General features: G+C 41.7%; 1 long non-coding RNA gene across 1 annotated transcript in view; it reads right to left on the reverse strand.

Moving 5' to 3' along the window:
* LOC109285846 (uncharacterized) overlaps positions 1 to 20,534 on the reverse strand; it is a 146,098-nt gene extending 125,564 nt beyond the window's left edge. The window contains exons 1-2 of the long non-coding RNA XR_002093739.2: positions 20,407 to 20,534; positions 7,575 to 7,695 (exon numbers count right to left, since the gene is read on the reverse strand). This is a non-coding gene — a long non-coding RNA (uncharacterized LOC109285846). The remainder of the gene's footprint in view (positions 1 to 7,574; positions 7,696 to 20,406) is intronic.
* Between the last annotated feature and the right edge of the window lie 1,055 nt (positions 20,535 to 21,589).

Consider the following 21,589-nt stretch of genomic DNA (forward strand, 5'->3'; position numbering starts at 1 on the left):
CCATGGGCTCCATTAGTCCCAATGCCCTTAAGTGAAAGACCGTTTGACAGGATAGCCATGGATATAGCAGGGTCATTTCCAAAGAACAGCGCAGGGTACCAATTTGTTTTGGTTATCCTAGACTATGCCACAAGGTATCCTGATGTAAGCCTGATGAGGTTGGTCTCTGCAGCTAAAGTGGCCAAAGACCTAATGACATAGAACTACAGGGTAGGAATACCCCAGGCAGAGGTGACCCAAGCAGGGTGCGGGGCCTGGGGCAAATCCCCCCATGTGGGGCCCCACCCCCACTCCAATCCCATGGGCCCAGGACCTGAAGAAGCTGCTGCTGCCATCGGGGGGGAGTAGCAAGCAACTGGGTGCGGAGCTGCCACTCCGCCCAGCTCTGCACCACCGCTGCTCCGCCTGGCTCTGCAGGGCCCCCGCAAAGTGCGGGGCCCGGGGTGATCACCCTGATTCACACCCCCCTGGGATGACCCTGACCCCAGGATATATCCTAACAGATCAAGGCACCAATTTTATGTCTGGAATGTTAAGGGGAGTGCGAGCTATCCTTAAAATCTGGCAATTAAGGACCTCAGTATACCATCCACAGACAGATGATTTAGTCGAAAGATTTAACCACCCTTTGAAAAGGATGATTTGTGCCTGCATTCAGGGGGATCCCAGACAGTGAGAACTATTACTACCTGCCTTTGCTGTTTGCCATTCGAGAGCTTCAACAGGCTGTACACCTTTTGAATTGGTTTATGGTCATCGACCAAGGTGTCTTCTGGATATGGTATGCGAGGGGTGACAAGAGCATGAGCCAGATGGGACAAGAGTACCTAAACAGGTCCTGGAGCTGAAAGAGAGGTTTAACAGTGTAAGAAAGATAGCCTGGGATAACCTTGAGGTGAGCCAAGCACGATAAACATGGAATTATAATCACCAGGCCCATAAGTGTGAGTTTCAGAAGGAAGACTGGGTATTAGTACTCCTTCCAGATAGTAATCATAAGCAATTGTCACAGTGGCAGGGACCCTTCCAGGTGATTTGTAAGGTAGGCCCAGTAAATTATGAGATAAGGAAAACTGGACAGTCTGGTAAACAGCAAGTCTACCATGTCAGTATGTTAAAGATGTGGCAGGACTCAGATGGCTGGTTTATGAGTCCAGAGACAGAGACTGAGGGATCAGGTTTGAGTGAGGGTCCTGAAATTACTGAAGGAGAGGGGGAAACTCCTGAGATAAGATCCAATTTATCAGGTTCACAGAGAGGACAAATTCAAAGGGTGATAACAAAGTTCCAAGATGTATTTGACAAAAGGCCAGGAAAGGCTCAGGGTGGAGCCTGGCACTAAAGATGAATACACCTCCTCTGCTCATGCTTGTAGGGAGGCAGTTAGGCGGGCCAAAGCTACCATGGAGCTGAGGATGGCAACCCAAGTAAAGGACAACAAGAAATTGTTTTTTAGATATATAGGGAGTAAAAGGAAGGCCCAGGGAGGAATAGGACCACTGCTAAATGGGCAGAAACAATTGGTGACAGATAGGGGGGACAAGGCTGAACTCCTCAACGAGTTCTTTGCCTCAGTGTTCCTAAGTGAGGGGCACGGCAAGTCTCTCACTGGGGTTGTAGAGAGGCAGCAGCAAGGCGCCAGACTTCCATGCATAGATCCTGAGGTGGTGCAGAGTCACTTGGAAGAACTGGATGCCTTTAAGTCGGCAGGCCCGGATGGGCTCCATCCGAGGGTGCTGAAGGCACTGGCCGACGTCATTGCAGAGCCACTGGCGGGAATATTCGAATGCTCGTGGCGCACGGGCCAAGTCCCGGAGGACTGGAAAAGGGCTAACATGGTCCCCATTTTCAAAAAGGGGAGGAAGGAGGACCCGGGCAACTATAGGCCAGTCAGTCTCACCTCCATCCTTGGTAAAGTCTTTGAAAAAATTATCAAGGCTCACATTTGTGAGAGTCCGGCAGGACAAATTATGCTGAGGGGAAACCAGCACGGGTTTGTGGCGGGCAGATCATGCCTGACCAATCTAGTCTCTTTCTATGACCAGGTTACGAAATGCCTGGACACAGGAGGAGGGGTGGATGTCGTATACTTGGACTTCAGGAAGGCCTTCGATACGGTATCCCACCCCATACTGGTGAACAAATTAAGAGGCTGTGATGTGGATGACTGCACAGTCCGGTGGGTGGCGAATTGGCTAGAGGGTCGCACCCAAAGAGTCGTGGTAGATGGGTCGGTCTCGACCTGGAAGGGTGTGGGCAGTGGGGTCCCGCAGGGTTCGGTCCTTGGACCGATACTCTTTAATGTCTTCATCAGCGACTTGGACGTGGGAGTGAAATGTACTCTGTCCAAGTTTGCAGATGACACAAAGCTATGGGGAGAAGTGGACACGCCGGAGGGCAGGGAACAGCTGCAGGCAGACCTGGATAGGCTGGACAAGTGGGCAGAAAACAACAGGATGCAGTTCAACAAGGAGAAATGCAAAGTGCTGCACCTAGGGAGGAAATATGTCCAGCACACCTACAGCCTAGGGAATGACCTGCTGGGTGGCACGGAGGTGGAAAGGGATCTTGGAGTCCTAGTGGACTCCAAGTTGAACATGAGCCGGCAGTGTGACGAAGCCATCAGAAAAGCCAATGGCACTTTATCGTGCATCAGCAGATGCATGACAAATAGGTCCAGGGAGGTGATACTTCCCCTCTATAGGGCGTTGGTCAGACCGCAGTTGGAGTACTGCGTGCAATTCTGGGCGCCACACTTCAAGAAGGATGCGGATAACCTGGAGAGGGTACAGCGAAGGGCAACTCGTATGGTCAAGGGCCTGCAGACCAAGCCCTACAAGGAGAGACTAGAGAAACTGGACCTTTTCAGCCTCCGCAAGAGAAGGTTGAGAGGCAACCTTGTGGCTGCCTATAAGTTCATCACGGGGGCGCAGAAGGGAATTGGTGAGTATTTATTCACCAAGGCGCCCCCGGGGGTTACAAGAAACAATGGCCACAAGCTAGCAGAGAGCAGATTTAGACTGGACATTAGGAAGAACTTCTTCACAGTTCGAGTGGCCAAGGTCTGGAACGGGCTCCCAAGGGAGGTGGTTCTCTCCCCTACCCTGGGGGTCTTCAAGAGGAGGTTAGACGAGTATCTAGCTGGGGTCATCTAGACCCAGCACTCTTTCCTGCTTATGCAGGGGGTCGGACTTGATGATCTATTGAGGTCCCTTCCGACCCTAACATCTATGAATCTATGAATCTATGGAGCATCGTATTTTGACACCTCCAGGATGTATAGTAAGAGAAAGTTTGTAACTTGTCGTGCCTGTCCGGAGCTCCCTGCTTAGGCTTTTCTAGTTGCTCCAAGCCAACCACGGTCCTGTGTGCTGACAGTTTGCCCTGGCTCCAGTTACCTAACCCACTGAAGCTTCTCACCTGCCACATCTTTGATGGGAATTTTTATCTTGGGGACTGCTGTTTCTCCTGGTTCAGTGGTGTCCAGCTACGGTCAGTTGGTAGCACAAGGATCTTAGGGTTCCACCTCCCCTACATGCCACCTAGCACCAACCTGTTGTTACTTTGGTGTTGCACGGATGCAGTGTTGTTATCAGCCGTTGTCCTTGTTCTTCCTTGTAGGTTTATCATCGTCCTCCTTGGCCCTTTCCATAGTAGGGCTCCCATGTCTCCTCCTCTAACACATCGATTGACTCTGCTGAGTCAGTGTGCGAGGGCAGCTCCCCACATGGGGGTTGCCAGCACCAGCCTTCCTCAGTCTCTCCGCTCACCCCACAGCCTGCCCTAGGCTGCTGGAGACTTCCTTCTGGTCCCGTCGTTGGACCAGCACGCAGGGCATTTATCGGTGTCTTGCTGCCCTGGGCAGTGAATCAGCACCGGCATGTGCTTACAAAGCATGTCCATGGTGGCGCCGTTTTTTTTCCTTTGTCCTGTCTCTGAGCTCCTGCCACCGGGTTATCGGTGAGTTTTGCAGTGCAGTGAACCCGCCGCCACTGTCCTGTTTCCGGGTCTCAGGAGACTAGGCTGTTGCCAGCAAGGCCATTCTGTGCCTGCTGCACCCTTCCCATGGTTCCACATGCTGCAGGGGCGCTGGAATTGCTGGCAGAGTGGCGGGCTCCCACAGCTCAGCATCCAGCGATACCGCTGGTGATTTTGGTGGTGTGGGGTTTTCGCCGTTGCTGATGGATCCCCGAGGCTTGGCATTTCCCTTGCCCCCACCACGCTGTTGGAGGAGGCTCCCTAGACACTTGTTTGACCCAGTAAAACTGAAATGGAGCAAATGAGGGAACAGAGCATTATTGAAGAATCTTGTAGTCCCTTGAGGGGCCCAATGGTGATAGTCTCCAAGCCTGACGGCAACATCAGACTATGCCAGCAGTTCCCAGTCTGTGGTACCCATACCACCAATGGTACACAGACAACCTGTCAGTTGTACACATTACCAGATTTATTATAATTACAGAATTTACATAAGCATAGTACTTCGGATATTTGATTTCTGTATATGCCCTCTTCCTCATTTGGTTTTTGGCACCATCTAGCAGTCATTGTAGAACACTGCTTGTGTGACGGCAGTCGAGCATGGACAAATCATTATTTAATAAAGGGGGATACACATAAATATGCCAGCACATCTACCCCTCTGTGTAGAATTGTCTGTTTTCTCTTGAACTTTCTAAAAGTTCTGCGCAGGTTCACCATCTTGGCTTTGGTTGCACGAGGGTGAATTTCTACAGTTTGAACTCCTATAGCGTTATGCACAGCAGGCATTACAATCGAAAGCTGTTGCATAAATACAAGTAATACCACAATGGAAAGGTGGCTGACTTCAACTTCTCTGAAGAGAAAGCAAACTGAAACAAAAGGGACCTCTAAGGAATTGAGAGAGTTGGACCTTGAAGAAGCTGCTGATTTACCAGAAAGTAGTACAGCTCACATTGCTGGATTAAGTGAGGAGGCCGCTGGCACTTCTGAAACACGCCCACCTGCTGCAACAGTTGATGAGCACAAGATTACAAGAAGGTATGATCCCAGCTATTTGGAATTTGGATTTACCTGGAGTGGTGAAGAAAGTGAGCCAATACCTCAGTGTGTGATTTGCTATGAACTCTTATCAAACCACTGCATGAAACTTTTGCTTCTTCTGTGGCATCTTCATACAAAGCATAAATCTTTTAAAGACAAACCTCTTGATTTTGTTAAAAGAAAACTCAGCCAGTTCCAAGACAGTAAAAAAACAATGACCTCTCTAAGTGGTGCTAATGCAAGGGTTTTGGAAGCATAATATTAAGTAAATTTAAGGATTGCTCAGATGGGAAATGCACATACAATAGATGAGACTGTCATGCTTCCTGCTGTGAAAGACAGCATTTCATCTGTTCTTGGAGAGAAATTTGCAAAACAGCTGGACATTGTTCCTTTGTTGAACAGCACAGTATCAAGAAAAATTGAAGATTTGGCTTGCCAAGTGAAAGAAAAACTAATGAAAGCATCAAGAAAAGCAAGTACTTTTCATTGCAATTAGATGAAAGTACAGATATAACTAATTTTGCTCAACTTCTTGCATATGTAAGGCTTGAAGCAGACATAGCAATTAAGGAAGATTTTTTGTTTTGTGACGCTCTGTCAAGTTGTACAACAGCAGAACAGATATTCAAGAAATTGGATAACTTCGTAACTAGTAATGGATTACAGTGGCAAAATTGTATTGTGCATGAATAGAGCATGAGCCATGACTGGCAAGTCAGGAGGTGTTCTGGCAAAAGTGAAAGAAGTTGCACCCACTGCCAAATTCATGCACTGCAGTATACATCGTGAGGCTCTACCAGCCAAGACAATGCCTGCCAATCTTCAGGTTGTTTTAGACGAGGCAGTAAAAGTGGTCAATTTCATCAAAGGCCACTCAATTCACAATTGTTTTCTCTTCTGTCCAATGAAATAGGGAGTGAGGATGAAAAGCTTCTTCTCCAGACCAAAGTGAAACTGTTTTCTCATGGAAAGGTGCTGACCCCACTCTGTTAGAACTCCATACTGAGTTGCAGATTTTTCTCAGTAACTTTAATTTTGAGTTTTCAGCCTGTTCAATGGATGAGCTGTGGTTGGCAAGGCTTGCCCTTTTGGCAGACATATTTTATATGGCTACCATAACTGATGAAACAAAGTTTTATGCTTACTAAACGTCTTGATGTTGTTCTAATACATAGTCTGTTACCTATGTGTATGAAAAATTTGCTGGTGGTACTTAATGTTGTATCATTTTAAATTGGTGGTGTGCAATCTGTCAGAGTTTGGGAACCGCTGTACTATGCATTGACTATAGAAAACTAAATGCAGCGCCGACTGCAATGGCATGCACTTTCCCATGCCACAAGTGGAAGACATGCTTGAAAGGATAGACCAAGCCCAATTTATATCCACCTTAGATTTAACTGAGGGGTACTGGCAGATCCCCATGGTGAACACCGATAAAAAGAAAACTGCTTCTGGGACCCCATGGGGGGGGGTTGTTCCAGGTTACTCAAATGCCATTTGGGCTGCATGGGGCAGCTGCATCATTTCAGACACTCATGGACAAGGTATTAGCACCACACCATGCATACGCAGCAGCCTGTATTGATGATATTCTTATATTTTTGGAACAGTGGGAGCAGCATTTACAACACTTACAGGCAATCTTAATTGAACTCAGAGAGACAGACTTAACTGGTAATCTGAAAAAGTGCTCACTGGGGCAAAAGGAGACCTGATACTTAGGGTTCCAGGTAAGCTAGAGATGCATCAAACCTCTAGCTTATAAGGTAGCCATAAGGACCTACTGACTTCCCAGCAATTGGAAACAATTAAGAGCCTTCTTAGGGTCAACCAATTATTACTGGAAATTTATTTCCTGATTTTCAGAATTAATGGCACCGTTAGCAGACATGACAAAAGGAGGAAAAAGGAAAGACCTTCAGTGGTCCAAAGAAGCACTTTTAGCCTTTGAAAAGTTAAAAGTAGCCCTATATAAAAGTCCATTGCTATACATTCCGGATTTTGATAAAACTTTCTTTTTGAGAACCGATGCCTCAGGAGTTGCATTAGAAGTGGTATTATCCCAAGGCATCACAGGGGAAGAGTGGCCCATAACCTATGCTAGCCAGAAATTATTAAGTGCAGAGACTCAGTACTCGACCACTGAGAGAGAGTGCCTAGCAATTAAATGGGGTATTGAACTCTTCAGGTACTACCTGATGGGGAGGAAATTCTTGCTGATCACACACCCCTTTAAAATGGTTGCAGCCCACAAAGACTGATAATGCAAGAATCATGCAGCCCTTCAGCCATTTTATTTCTCTGTAGAACAGTCCCGCAGGAAACTAAATGTGACTGCGGATTTCTTATCACAAAACCTCAGAAGAGATGAGCCCCAGTCCAGGAGGGTGAGTGACTTAAAGGACAAAGTAGTACCAGAACGTTTGGTGGTGGGTTATATGGATGATAAGGAAATGATTCAGATCGTAAGGAGGGGGGCATGTAACTGAGGACCACCTGCGGCCCCTGTTCCAAGGGCTAAGAGAGAAGGGAAGCGTACATACCAGAGGTGAGTTCAGCTTGCTTCCTCCTGGTGCTATGACGTTAGATGCCGAGAGGGAGATTCCAGCGACGCAGGGGTCCTCCACTGGAACCGACACTGACTGGCCAGCAACCCAAAAGGACCTGTTGAAGAGGCAGCTGGCAGTGAGTTCTTCCCAACAGACAGACAGACAGACAGTGGTAGTGAGAGGAAGCTGCTGAGAGTCAGTGCAGAGGCACGGACAATTTATAGAGATTAAGGAAATGCCAGCTGAGTGAGACAGGTTCAAATGCACGCTGATGGACCTCTAACCATGGTCACCAGGAGGATGATGAGAGGAGCTAATTAACCAGCAACCCAGACACATAGAGAAGGACTGTGAGAGTGAAAACTGGGATGCTTGGTATCAGAGGGAAGAGGTCGGAGGGCCTGGGACTTATCCAGACTTAAAATAGACAGTGACCCGGTTCCCTGTCAGGACAGTTACAGAGGAGACATGGGTCCTAGACAAGAAAAATCATGTCAACAGGAGACCCAAACCAAAGCATTCCTTTTTTTTGTGCCCAAAAAGGGGGGGAGAAAAGATATAACCCCATCTGAAGGAACTGAGGGAGGGCATACCTGTTAAGAAAATAAACAGAGTTAATTAAACCTGGCCATCATACCTGGGGGAGAGGCTGAGTCAACTAGGATCATGCTACGTGGATACCAGTTGAGACTGGCCAGAGTGTAGAGGAGGCAGAGCCTTGTGGTGGTAGCCCAAGCTTCTATACCTCACTACTATGCTGTCAACCTCTTTCATAAGATCTCTTTCTTAATAAAGCATGGTGGGCAAGTGAGGACAGCAGCGAGAATGCCGGGGCCAAGAAGGCCCCATCTACAGGCTACAACCACTTCTCCTGGACCAGACCACAGGGAGACACTAAGTCTCCCTTCTTGTCAACCAATAACAATTGCATTCAATCCAAAAAGGAAAGCGACTAAATGCATGGCAATTGGTCTACCAGGCAAGGATCAATACCTCCCCATCCTGCTTAATCTACTTATTGTATTCAAAAAGCATAGTTTAGGTAAAAAAGGTAAAGGTTTTCTGGTATTTTCATCAGTGACTTATTTGACACTACTGTACTTAACTATGGCTTGGAACTATTCGTCAAACAAAGGGATACTATGTAGAAAGGTTGAGTCGGTTTGCTCCTTTTGGAGAAAGAGAATTATGGAGGGTTCCTAAGTAAGAGGGGAGCTTTGTGTTTTCATTGTACAAGTGTACAATACTGTCATGTTGTCTGGATTTGTCTGTACACTTTGTTGTCTGGGGATTCACCAACTGTTTAGTGTTATCCATACTAGAAATGCAAATTCTTGTTTTTTGTCAGATGAGCACATAGAATTGGATTAAGTCCACAAATTTTTGCTAGCTACCAAATAGTAAAAACCTTTCAGTCACCCTGATCAATCCTGCACTTGAAGCAGTAAAGGTTGAAGTAGGTATACTCTCTGTAACTTCAAGAAAAAATGGACTAAAGATGGCAATCTAAAGGGTGTACAAGGCATTTTGGTCATAGAAAATAATTGCCCCTTCTTTTATAGAAGTTTATTGTAAGCATCATTTAATATGTTTCTAGAGGTTAGCAAAGATGTGTAGTCAGTCCCACGTTACTTCTTACTTATCCTTCTTACTCAGTCCTGCACAAGGAATGAAAAAGCAGAGGACATTAAACCTAAGTTGCAATATTCATCTTTCTTATTATACACCAAATACCATTAGTAAGGGAGCTCTAGCTGGGGCACATACAGGTGGGAAAAGGAGGAGTGCTCTTGGGATAAAATAGATTTTCTATAATAAAACTTGAAATCCTATTAATGATAGTATTGTCTGTTTCTCTCACTGAAATACAGAAGCCTAGAAGTATTTATACTGAACATACAAATCCACTGGAAGTAAAATTACTTAGTGTAATTGATCATGACCGTCATTGGCCATGCTCTGTTTTAAAATTACAGTTATGTCTCAAAAGGAGGTCACTAACTCTATAACATGGGAGTGGCTGGCTTTCATGCAACTCTAACACAGTTGACTCTATTAGAACTAATTTTTCATAACAGATATTTCTATATTTTTACATTCTCTATACTGGCACCTGGTTTTTATATACTGAAATGAATGTTGTGCTTGTAGTTAATAGTTCATACAGGTATAGCTTAAGAACATGCAAACTAACATGGATTAAGAAAGATCCAAAGTTTTGGGATATCAGGCAAGATTGTCTAATTTCTTTTTCCAATACTTTTCCAAAACTTTCTTTTCATTTCTCAATAGTATGCATATCTTCATTTCCTGGTTCTCACCTGGTTCCTGTTTCTTTAAAGGAAGTTCTATAGAAGCAGGAACTGCATATTTTGTTTAATGCCAGCTAAGTGTGCAGACTCAAGAAATTTAGATAAGTATCTAAAATATATAATTGTCAATTCCAGACTTGCTACCAAGCCTTTCTCCAAGGTTTTCACATTGCTGATCATTTGAAACATACAGGGCCATCATTTATTTTAGGTTGAAAACTTGAAAAAAAAAAAAAGATTTAAAGATAAAGTAGGCAGCACAAAACGTGAGTCAGACTTTGAACCTGTGTCATCCTCCAATGTTTTTACCTTGAGATTATCAAAGGACCAAGATCTTACACCTGCTGTACTGCAAAGGGCTGTGAATACCTGTTTTTTTAACAGAAGCTTATAATGAGAAGCAGTTCCCAATGCCAGTTAGCAGGTGTTTCCTGCTGAAACTGGGAGGGTCATGAATGTAAATCTAATTTTGAAAGTTTCTAACCTCAGGGTTAATATACAGTAGTGCTGCCACTCTTATTGCCATCTGTACTAAAATTTAGTTCAAACTGAACTTGATAGCACTTGAATCTACTGAGTGAGCCCAATTGTTTGCATTCTTGCACAAATGTGTGAATGGCAGCCTTCGGCAAAGCAAATGCTGGGTTTGCTCCCTTCAAAGGATTTGTGAGTGATCCTTGCCCTGCTGACTTCAGCCTTAATTGGTCTACACTGTTGGGAGCAATTAAAAATAAATGGTAGCTTGCTGAGCTGCTATAAGGGAAGTTCTGCAGCTATGGGCATGAGCATTCCTATGCGAGTCCACTGCATATGCCGTACACTGACAATGGCAAAGGAGAAAATAATGTAAGGCTGAGAGTTACTGTTCTGAATAAGCTCTCTGGGGAAAAAAATTGATAATAAGTAATAGCAATTCTGGAAATAAATTACAATTAGATTCATGGTATGCAACTATGAGACGTTTTCTCCCCTGACATTTTGTAAAATGTGTAAACATGATTCCAGTTATGCTCCTAGCCCAGCAATTTTGTGTTTATATGATTTTAGTAAAAAGGACCATTTCTCAAACAATGAGAAAATTAGATACATACATACATACATACATATCTGAATGTGAAGATGGAGTCTTGCCTGAATTAAATATTTAAGGTCAAATTTTGCAAAACAATTTTTAATGAAAAATTTGACCAGATTTTTTTCCCAGAGAAAAGGGCTCCAGAATTGCATCACTACAATTATTTATATTACTTTACCCATAAAGGGGAATTCTGAAACTGAGCAATAACTACCTAGAGCAGGGGTCAAAAAACCCTGGCACATGTGCCACAGCATGGCATATGAAGCTATTTTGCTTGGCATGCCACAAGCCAACCTAGGCTCTGGGCAGGCCCCTGCCCCTGGTCAGAGCCTAGACTGCTCTCAGCAGGTGGTGGGGAGGCTGCAAGCAGCTGCACCAGGGTCTGTGGAGCTCCAGTCCAGGTTGTTGTTGGCAGTGACTGCATGCATGCCTCAGGGCAAATGGCAGGAAAGGAGCCAGGGTTCTGCTGACACAACAAGGATAAGGCCCCTTGTTGCTCCCTTCCTATCCGCCCCAGTACGCCAACATCTTACTAGTCGAGGTTGCAGAGTTTTCTGGCACTGTCCAAAAACATCATTGACCCCTGATCTATAGTGTCAATATAAAGAAGTACTGTCTTAAGTGGACATCTAGATATCTACTCAACAAGAGCCTGGTATCATGCCCTCTCCACAGTGAAGAACTGATAATACATAGCACTTAATGGGCCTAAATCTTTTCTTAACGAGCAGCGAATATGTCCATTTCATAAGCATCTGAATACTGCTCCCCAGCAACTGCAGAATCTGCAAAGCTGGGACAAGGTGAAACACAAGCAGATAAGATTGGGTCTCACTTGATATATTTTTTATGCAAAGGAGACAGTTCAGTCTGTTTTAAAGTGATCAAATTCATCCAGAAATTACCTGGAAAATACATGATACTGAACAATGGTTGATGGTTTATTTGGGTGAAGACTGTCCATTATCAGGCAAGCGCATGATGAACAGTAATAATAGCTATGTGTTTTATTGTTGTATTAGGCATTCCTACATCACCTCTATTTGCAGTGCAGCATTGTCAGGGACTTTGATAATACCTTGGCTGTGGAAAAAGGCAAATAAACATGGTAGTAGGGTGAAAATCTACTTATGATGTAATTACTGAAGTTGGCATAGTTGGGGAAGTTGTACTACTTTCAGTGAAGAAATGTCACTCAATCATTTGGCCTTTGTTATTGGTCCATTTACTTATGATACAGTTTGAAAAGTGTAAATGTTTTATACTGTGAATCCATGTAAAAATACCTAACAGAAAACAGAAAGAGATAGATAAAACACTAGTCCTTTGCTAATATTGAAGTTGCAGTATACCAAAAAAGAACATGGCTCTAAGTCCTGTCTATATATTTGTAGTCAACTGAATTTAATAAAGGAAAGGAAAATAGTGTGAAGAGTATATACTTTTGTGTTTACCTTTATGTATTACTTGTGGACAATAAAAATTAAGATTGTGTGTTATATGTCCATTCTTACTTTAAGTGTGTATTCCCATAGGCCCTGGGGGTTAAAGACTTTCTTTAAAAATTTCAGGGGTACTTTTCAGGACATAACGTACTTACTAAATGTGACTTCTTTAAAAGATATTTATAATAATTTTTATTTACATGAAAAAATAAAAATCACCTCTCCTAGGCTTGAGCTGCCCTTAGCATATTTCAATTACAATTCTTAAGCACCTTGAAGTATATGCTTGGTATAGAACACAGAGATGTCCAAAAAGTCTTATCATCTAGATTCCAGACAAAGAAAAGTGGCACAAGGAGTTACAAATACAGAAAAACATATAAACTGGTTAGGCGGATGTCATCTTAGTTCTATAATTGTTTTCAGCATTGTTCTTAATATCTCCCTGCCTCTTCCTATTTATTAAGGACCGTGGCCTAACAGCACTAAAGAATTCAGAGAAAGATACTATCATTCAGAACTAGCTGAGACTCGACTCTCTTTTGGATAAATTCTCTTAGTATATAGTTGCGTTATCTTGGTAAACCTAATATGGTAAACTGCATTTTTTAATTAATATATTTAATCTGTTGTGTGACTATTACTGATACAAGTGAAGTTATTGTCATGGTTAAGCACTAAAGAACAAAATATAGAGAAAATGTGATTATTTCTACTTATTTACATAGCACCAAGTACAAAATAATTATGCAACACTAATATAATGCATTTTTCCACAATTCAATATAAAGATAGTAGTACAAATGATCTGTAAATTAATAGATGTACAACTAAATGCCTTAAGGGAAAAAGGGAATCTTAGGATTGCATGTTATATATCTGTGTGTGTATATAGAACACATGTATTTTATATGCACACAGCTAAATGGCCTTATATGCACACAGCTAAATGATTCCTAAGGTTGTCTTTTTAATAATGTGCATATATTCTCAATGGTTTAGAGCTCTCATATCACAAACTGCTAGACAAATATTGATACAATTAAGACAAATAACATGATTGATTTTTCACTCAGTATCCTTGTGTATGACTACCAGCACAGCACCATCTAGTGGGATAGAAACTGAACACATCTTTAACAAACCTGAATAATACAGTTACAAACCATTTTTCTATAGATGAGCACAATTTTAGAATGTTACAGTTCTTCCTCATCCATTTTCTTCAGGCAGGGTAAAATAGATCATTAAAGATTTGGGCGCACATTAAAGATTTAGCAATTTGTAATAATGCTATATGATGTATAGCTCCATGAAATTTGGCAAAAAGTAGGTGTTGGGGTGCTATTCCATAATGAAAGTTAAATATTTGCAATCAGAACAGAGATTCAACCTTTTTATCATATATCAAAAAATACTGATAATCCTTCCTACCATTACTGATAGGACTCTTTGGGAATTTAGGTGCTGCCTGAATTTTTAAATGAGAAAATGCCAATTTTTGTGACCAAAGATATTTATATGAATGTACTACTTTCAGTAATAATAATTTAATACAAGATATCACCTCCCCAAGACTTCTGATTACTTTTGCCTACAGACCAACATGGCTACAACCTGTATCCCTGAAACATGGAAGTTATTGAAATTAGCTTTTTTTGATATAAAAAAATTCATAATTTTACAAGAAGGAAACAAAATTCAACATCTTGAGATCTGAAAACTGACACCTTTGCTCCAGCCTTTTGCTTTGAACCAAATTTGCATGATCACAGAGCAGCCACAACACAAGAGAAATTCCTTGCCCAGGACAGCCTTCTAGCATCTATCCTCCTGTGAAATACAAAGCATCATAACAAGAAAGAAGCATAATTCAATGTCCTACTTGCCATCAGACAACGCTGAGATAAATAGACTGCTCCAACTTTTACCTGAGCCTATTTTACATAAACTGAACTTTTCCAACCAGGAGATCCTACACCACCTTTCAGTTCTCCTGTGAAATATGAATTTTTATTTTCACCTGGAAGAAATTTTACCATCCTATGCCTGAAGAAGGGTGTGTGCCCAAAAGCTTGCAAATAAAGAATTTTTTTTGCAGCTATCCAGTTGGTCTAATAAAAGATATCATGTCCCCAAGAGGTCTGACTGCTTTCAGTGATGCATTTATAAGGCACAGGTTCTCAAATCCAGGACTGAATTTCTGGTGAAAACCAAAGGAAGTGAGCTCTCTTTACAGATAAGGGAATAGCTAGAGCACTCGCCTGGGGAGAAGGAAACTGAATCTGGGTCTCCTCAGTAGCAAGTGACTAGCTATTAGTTTTTCTGGGGCCAGAAGGGGGTCTTTTCTCTCGCATGTACTTTTCACAAATAATGAAAACATTATTAGCAGGGTTCTCCTGGGCCACTGAATGCATTCCCCAAAGAACACTGAAATATCACAGATTCATTCAAATATATACTGGAAAATTTTTGAGCGATAACTATATACCACTTCCCAGACAGCATTATTTTCAGCACTTACTCTTTATATAATGAATTATTTTTGAGACTGTACAAGTAATGAATTAAAATGTATTAAAACTGTTTCCTTAAAGAAATGTAGTATGTTTCAGCATTTTTTTTCCTCACAATGCTCTTTCAAACAAGACACAATCTTCCTGCTTTCTACATAATTCAGTTTCACTGAAATTTAGTAAATAGACCATACTGGAATAAATAAAGTTACAGAATGTATCAAATTATGATGGTTTCATAGGCTACAAACTGGGTCAGTTCAACAGTTCAGGTAACTTAAGTGTGACAAAGGTTACTCTCTGTCTCATCATCTTTCCTTACACCTGATCTACATATGACAGTTCCATTGATTTCACTGCATCAGTGATATAGGGGGACTGTACATATGTTGAGAGTCCTTGCAGATTATTTGGTCCAGTTGTTACTGCCCCTTTAAGGGTTCCATGATAAGATTTGCACCTATATCTGAAGGTTCCCAGTTGCTCTTCTGTTTGTGTTCAACCACATACAAAAGACAATACTGTCAGGAAAACAGAAGCTGCAAGGCATAGAGGTATTGGGGCACAGAGAAGGACCCTCCCAGCCCCAACTTACAAAATCAATGTGACTGATAGTCCCCTATAATCCTAGGTCCATGCAAATTAAGGACCAGATATACTAGTGTGCTTTGGCTGTTTTGTACTATTTGCATGATGCAAAACATCCTTAAATGGATTTAAGGCCAAGTATATTTGTCAGTAACTTATTACAGTGTTATGATAGTTTCAGCATTAATTGCTGCTAAACTAAGCACTACAAATCTAAGGAAATGAGGAGTTAAGGATTACACTTAAGAGCAAGCCAAATTAATTTAAGGTAGGGGAAAAACAGCTAATGCACACAAGCAATTTTAATTCTGGACTGTAGTGAAATGATGTGCTTTTAAAACGAAATATACAACTGCCAAAGACAACTGAAGTGATGTTTCAACCTGCGCCCAGCACAACACCCCAGGAACCATGTCTCAGTTAAAGGCCAACAACTGTTGATGGTTGACAAGTTTGTCTATCTAGGCAGCACACTTTCCCGTGCTGTCCACATCAATGACGAAGTCAGCATGAGACTAGAGAAAGCTAGGGTGGCCTTCAGGAGATTCCGTAAGTCAGTCGGGGACCACAGAGGCATCAGAATGTCAATGAAATTGAACATATACAAAGCCATCATTCTCCCGACCCTCCTCTATGGCTGCAAAACCTGGACTGTCTACCAGTGTCATGTCAAGAAACTAAACCACGTCCACCTGTGCTGCCTGAGAAAGATACTAAAGATCAAGTGGCAGGACAAGATTCCGGACACCGAGGTGCTCAGAAGATCTGCTCTCCCCGCTAGTCACACTCTACTGAAAGTGGTACAGCTAAGACGGGCTGGCCACCTTTCAAGAATGGCCGACACTCACCTGCCAAAGAAAATCTTGTACGGCAAACTGCCAAATTTTTTAACCTCTTTCAGAGCATGACTTATCAATAAACACTGTGATGCTGAAGAGAGCAGGTAGGAACAATCACATGTTAGCTCAGCTGCTAAGAAAATATAGAAGGTCAAACATAAGAATTCTCTTCCCATTCTACAGTCAGTAGGAGGAGACTGCCATTCACAACAGGTAGTACTGTAGGATACTGGAGCATTTGCTCCTGACAAGCTGCACTGAAACAACTGCATTTAAGCCTATCAAGGAGTAGTAAATGAAAGTCTTGGCCAAAATCTATGTCTGGTGGTCAATGAACAAACTGCGAAAAAAAACCACAGACTAGGCATTAAGTATCTATGAGAATAGCCAAGACTTCCATGGCAGTATATGCAGATGGCTGGTGGTATTGTGCATGGTGTCTACACCACCAACTTATACCACTGCAATAACTGGAACTGCAGGCATATTAGTTACAATTGATCACAATTTTCTTCAGCGTTTCAAAAATTGATTAAATGACAATGCATTTAATCTACAGCTCCACACTGCCAACCTTCATTAAGTTGGCTGAGTGGTCTGTTCACATTTAAGAAAAGTATTAAAATCTAGGAAGAAACTGTTCAATTTCTTCTTTACTTAAAAATGCTCTATACAGCAGTAAATCACTGGTTGCCATCTGTTTTATTTTTTGAACGAAACTTTCATTCTTGATCTAATCTCCTTAAAAGAACAGAAACAAAAATCAGGGAGTTGATGCTTTCTTAATAAGGAGCACATTTAAAAAGTTCCTATTTGACAAAGGGCTGTTTTATCACATATTAATTCTATATGGTTCCAAAGGTAAGGGAGGCAAGGACAACAAAAATAAGCATAGATACTATTCAAATCTCAGTTAATAGGTTGTGTATAGAAATAAATGGCCAAGGTTACAAAATTCTAGCAGATCCTTATAGATCAGATGTATGAGTGGAGCCACTACCCAAATTCCAACTACCTTGTTATATAATGACTCTTTCATTACTACTGATAATAGCACTGACCATCTGAGAAATCTGGTTACCTCTACAGATCCTCAGAATAAGAGAATAATTTTGTATTGCTTGAGCTGCCTATGGAGACAACACACTAGCAAAGTCAAGAAACTGCACCTGAGAAAAATCAAGGTTCATGCACTTTTCAAATACATGCCATCCAACTAAACATGTTTACTTACAAAAAGATTGCTAGGATAGAATTTATTTTACCATATTTCACAAATCTAAAAAGCCACTGTGTCATTTTTCCCATGCATTTTCAAGTAGAGCAAACATTTATGTCTTTAAAAAAGCTAATGCTCTATCCAACAATCAGTTTATCTGCTAACATATTTTATGATTCTGAAAACAGTCCCTATAATGACAGACAGTTACAAAGTTTTCATACTATAGCAGGAAAAATGGAGCTTATAAATCCCAGTAAATACTTAAATGTAATAAACTCTGGCAGTATAATTCAATATACTCTAGTTTCCACATTTATTAAAATATAATGCCATCTTGCAAAAGATGTATTTTTATTATTATGAAGGGTGACATTCCTTGAACAATCCAAATGACATTTCTGACAAATTTAATTCTTTTCCAGTCTATTTTTACTAATGAAAAATTAACAGTGGGGAAGGCCATTACAACCAATGATGTGTCATCTGTATCCAGCTGGAGACAGTTGGCAATGGCATTTAAAATTAATAATTTATTGAAAAATTTAACAGACAACTCTAAAGGGATCCCAACTGTTTCTTAAAATACTAAATCGAGTAGTCAGTATTTGAAGACTAAATATGACAAAACTCTTAAATCAGTAATCCTTTTAAACACAGGAATAAAATATCATTATTTAACCATTTGTTTTGCTAGAATTTTGCAAATATGGGGACAAAAATTATTGGATGTGTATTCCAATTAATTTTTTAACCTTTTTTCCTTTTGGGTGTTACATACATGTATTATTTGTCTTTATATGGTCATACTGCCCCAAGGAGGGATTTTTTTAAATTTAACCTAGATCTTGTATTGTAAGCTTGAAACCATTTCACAGGATGTGCATGCATGTAGTAGCAACCAAAGGAAGGACAAGGAAGAACATCTCCCCACACTTTGTGAAAGCCAGAAGTGACCCTCCCACTACCTCTGTCAACATTGGCTTGTCATCCTAAAATACAGAGTTCTCTATGTGCTATGTAACCTCCCTGATTTTGACAGGCTGACAAATGTGGGATGTCAATTCTGGCCATAGAGGCAGATGGCAAAATCCAACATATGTGGCCAGATTTGCTTGTCAAGAATGTTAATTGTCACTTTGAAAGAATAAAGTACACAAAATCAGAGGTGAGGATCCACACCTAGAACTACTGGCATTGCTTAAAGATGGAGGATGAGGAACCTAGAATTTGCTGTGTGAAAAAAATGTTTTCATTTATAACCTTTCAGGTTATTTTAAAATTTCTACCGCTTGTTTAAAGCAAATGTATTCACGTGTCAGGAAAATGGGCATAAGCCTAACAACAAAAAGCCAATTTAAAAATCATCCTGAGTTTCTAAAGTGACTAGCCACTGCCCTAGGAGGTATGAACTGGGAGATATGAATTCACAGAACTGCCCCGTAGCCCTCAGGACTGTTCAGAGATCACTGCCAGGAGAAAGTTACCTGATGGTTCTCTTGTAGAAATACACAACACCTGTGTAGCTTGTCATGCTGAATTAAACTGAACTGAATTGAAATGTGCATCTACCTGGTATTCCTTGACCACAACTCTTGGGGGCAATGGTGTACATTCATACTTCAGCTATGGCTCCAGGAAGGATATGTGCTTATATTCACAAATTAGAGTGATTTTTAAACAGGAACATTGTTTTGTTATTTCTTTAGAATTAAGAATGGACACCTCTATCAAAGCTTTAGGTGTCCTGACATTTAAGGCAGCAACATGACATATCCAACATCCTTAAAAAAATTTTAAACAGGAACAAACTAATTCAACTCAGTCAGCGCATTATCTAACAGTAAACTTCCTTTTGACCTCCATAGTCTCAAAACATTTTGCAAAAACCCCTAAACCCTACAGTTCCCACTCTGTCATGGACAGGAAGAGGATGAGTGTGTCAGGAAGCAGGACTCCAAGAAGGCCTGGAGGCAATGTCAAAAAATAAATAAATTTACACAATAACCAAAACATTTCAAATCTGGCAGTTGACATATTTAATTGCCATCCTATTATAAAAAATACATCCCATAAAATTATGGAATAATTTACAAATCGATGATTATTTAGGCAATGTTTCACCTAGATTCATGTCAATGAATATTTATTGGTAGTATGGTAGTGCCCAGGGGCTTTGCTCAAGGACCAGGGCTAACAGGAAAACAGTCCTTACCCCAGGGACACCAGAGTTTACATGCATTACAAATCAACAGACAGATACAGCACAAAAGTTTGGAAGCAGGATGAAGATGCACTGTTGGTACTCATCTTAGGTTAGCACCTCTGATTAGCCACGCTCATTCAGGAGTGAGCTGTGGGTTTCTTGAATAGTCCAAAGTAACACACTTGACTGAGACCATTTGTGACTTTTCTCAGGCAGTAGAGCAGAGTTGATGTGTGCCATTACTCACATCTTTGTAGGATTAAAAAAAAAAGAGTAAGATTAACATGAAACCAACTGCTCTAAATTTAAGATAAATAAGTACTGCATTGCGTCAAATTTTCAAGAATACCTCCATAAAATATTTGTATATAATTGTATAATTTGTATATAATTGTGCATGTTACAAACGAGAGTATTTTAGATTTTTTACTATTTTTGGTAAGACACAGCAAGGGAAAATGATTTACAAAGGGAACCGGGATCAATGAAAGCCACTTCCATGTAATGATCCCTGGTGCTGTCTCTGATGGCCAAGAGCTCCCGAATCCACAAAAACACCAAAGCACACAAATATAAGGATACGGACATCACTTTTGTCATATGAAAGAACAAAAGGAACTTACCTATTCCTGCTGAGGCAGAACTTGTTTTGCCTCCATTTTCTGTGGAATTGAGTTAGATAGCCTGCTACATTATTGTGAAAAACCGAGTTCTGAAATCATCAGATTGATGGGAAAGAAGAAAAGTTTAAGAAAAATCCTAAGAGGAGGGTATGTAGATGAACAGCAATGACTCAGTTAAAATATCACAATAGAATATGGTGAGATTGTGGTTTTGTGGTTTGAGCTTTGTAGGAACTATGTGGCAAGGAATTTCATAATGCTATTAATCAACGTGTTACTGATGTTTTTGTGATCTGTGAGCACCACTCTTGAGTAATACCTTTTCATCCTGTTTGAAAAATCCTAGGGTGGGTGCAGCATCTACATGAGCCCCAGGGGGAGGGCAGCAGGGCATGGAGTCCCAGGCCCACAGCAGGCAGCCCACCTCTGTTGTGTGCACAAATCTGGGGGGCACATGCCTGCCATGCCCCCACAGGAGTGCATGCAGTGGCAGGGAGCCAGCCCCGACCCCTCCTCGCCCCCTAGACAAGCTGCCTGCAGCTCCATCCTGCTCTCCACCCGGGCCCTGTGGCCACACATTCTGGCCCCTGACCCCAAGCCCCATGCACCACCGCAGCTGGACAGCAGCCCCAGCCCTGCCCAACTCTTTCACAAAGGGGGCCTCAATTCCTCCCCAGTAATGTAGCAGGCTATGTAACTCAATTCCACACATGCACATAGCACCCCCTGCCTAACCACCACCCTCCTGCTCCCTCCAATCCCATGCAGGCTGGAACTCTGCCAACCTGCAAGGGGAAACCCACCATTTTCAGTGTCTTTCTCCTTTAAAGAAGAGCATCCAGGTTTTTCTCCTTAAAATGAAAAAAATCCATGTTTTACCATGGCAAATGGAAAACCCGGATCCCTGACGTCCAATGGCTTCCATAACGGATTACCAGAACGCAATGTACTCAAAACAACTCTGAAAAAAAGAAGAGTCAAGCAGCTCAGTTACTGTAACACAAGACTGCCCACCTGGGTGGCAATGTTATTTGCAAATGATATATTAGAGCACTGTCTTATATTCTTATTTGCTTGCAAGTAGAATTCCATGTGCTTGCTTAGTTATTGAAAGTTTTTTAGCCCTAGCTCTTTTACAAGCAACTTCTTCCTACATGTACCATGAAGCCAGGTGCATTCAGGC

The sequence above is a fragment of the Alligator mississippiensis genome, chromosome 5 (genome assembly GCF_030867095.1).
Source record: "Alligator mississippiensis isolate rAllMis1 chromosome 5, rAllMis1, whole genome shotgun sequence".
NCBI lineage: Eukaryota > Metazoa > Chordata > Crocodylia > Alligatoridae > Alligator > Alligator mississippiensis.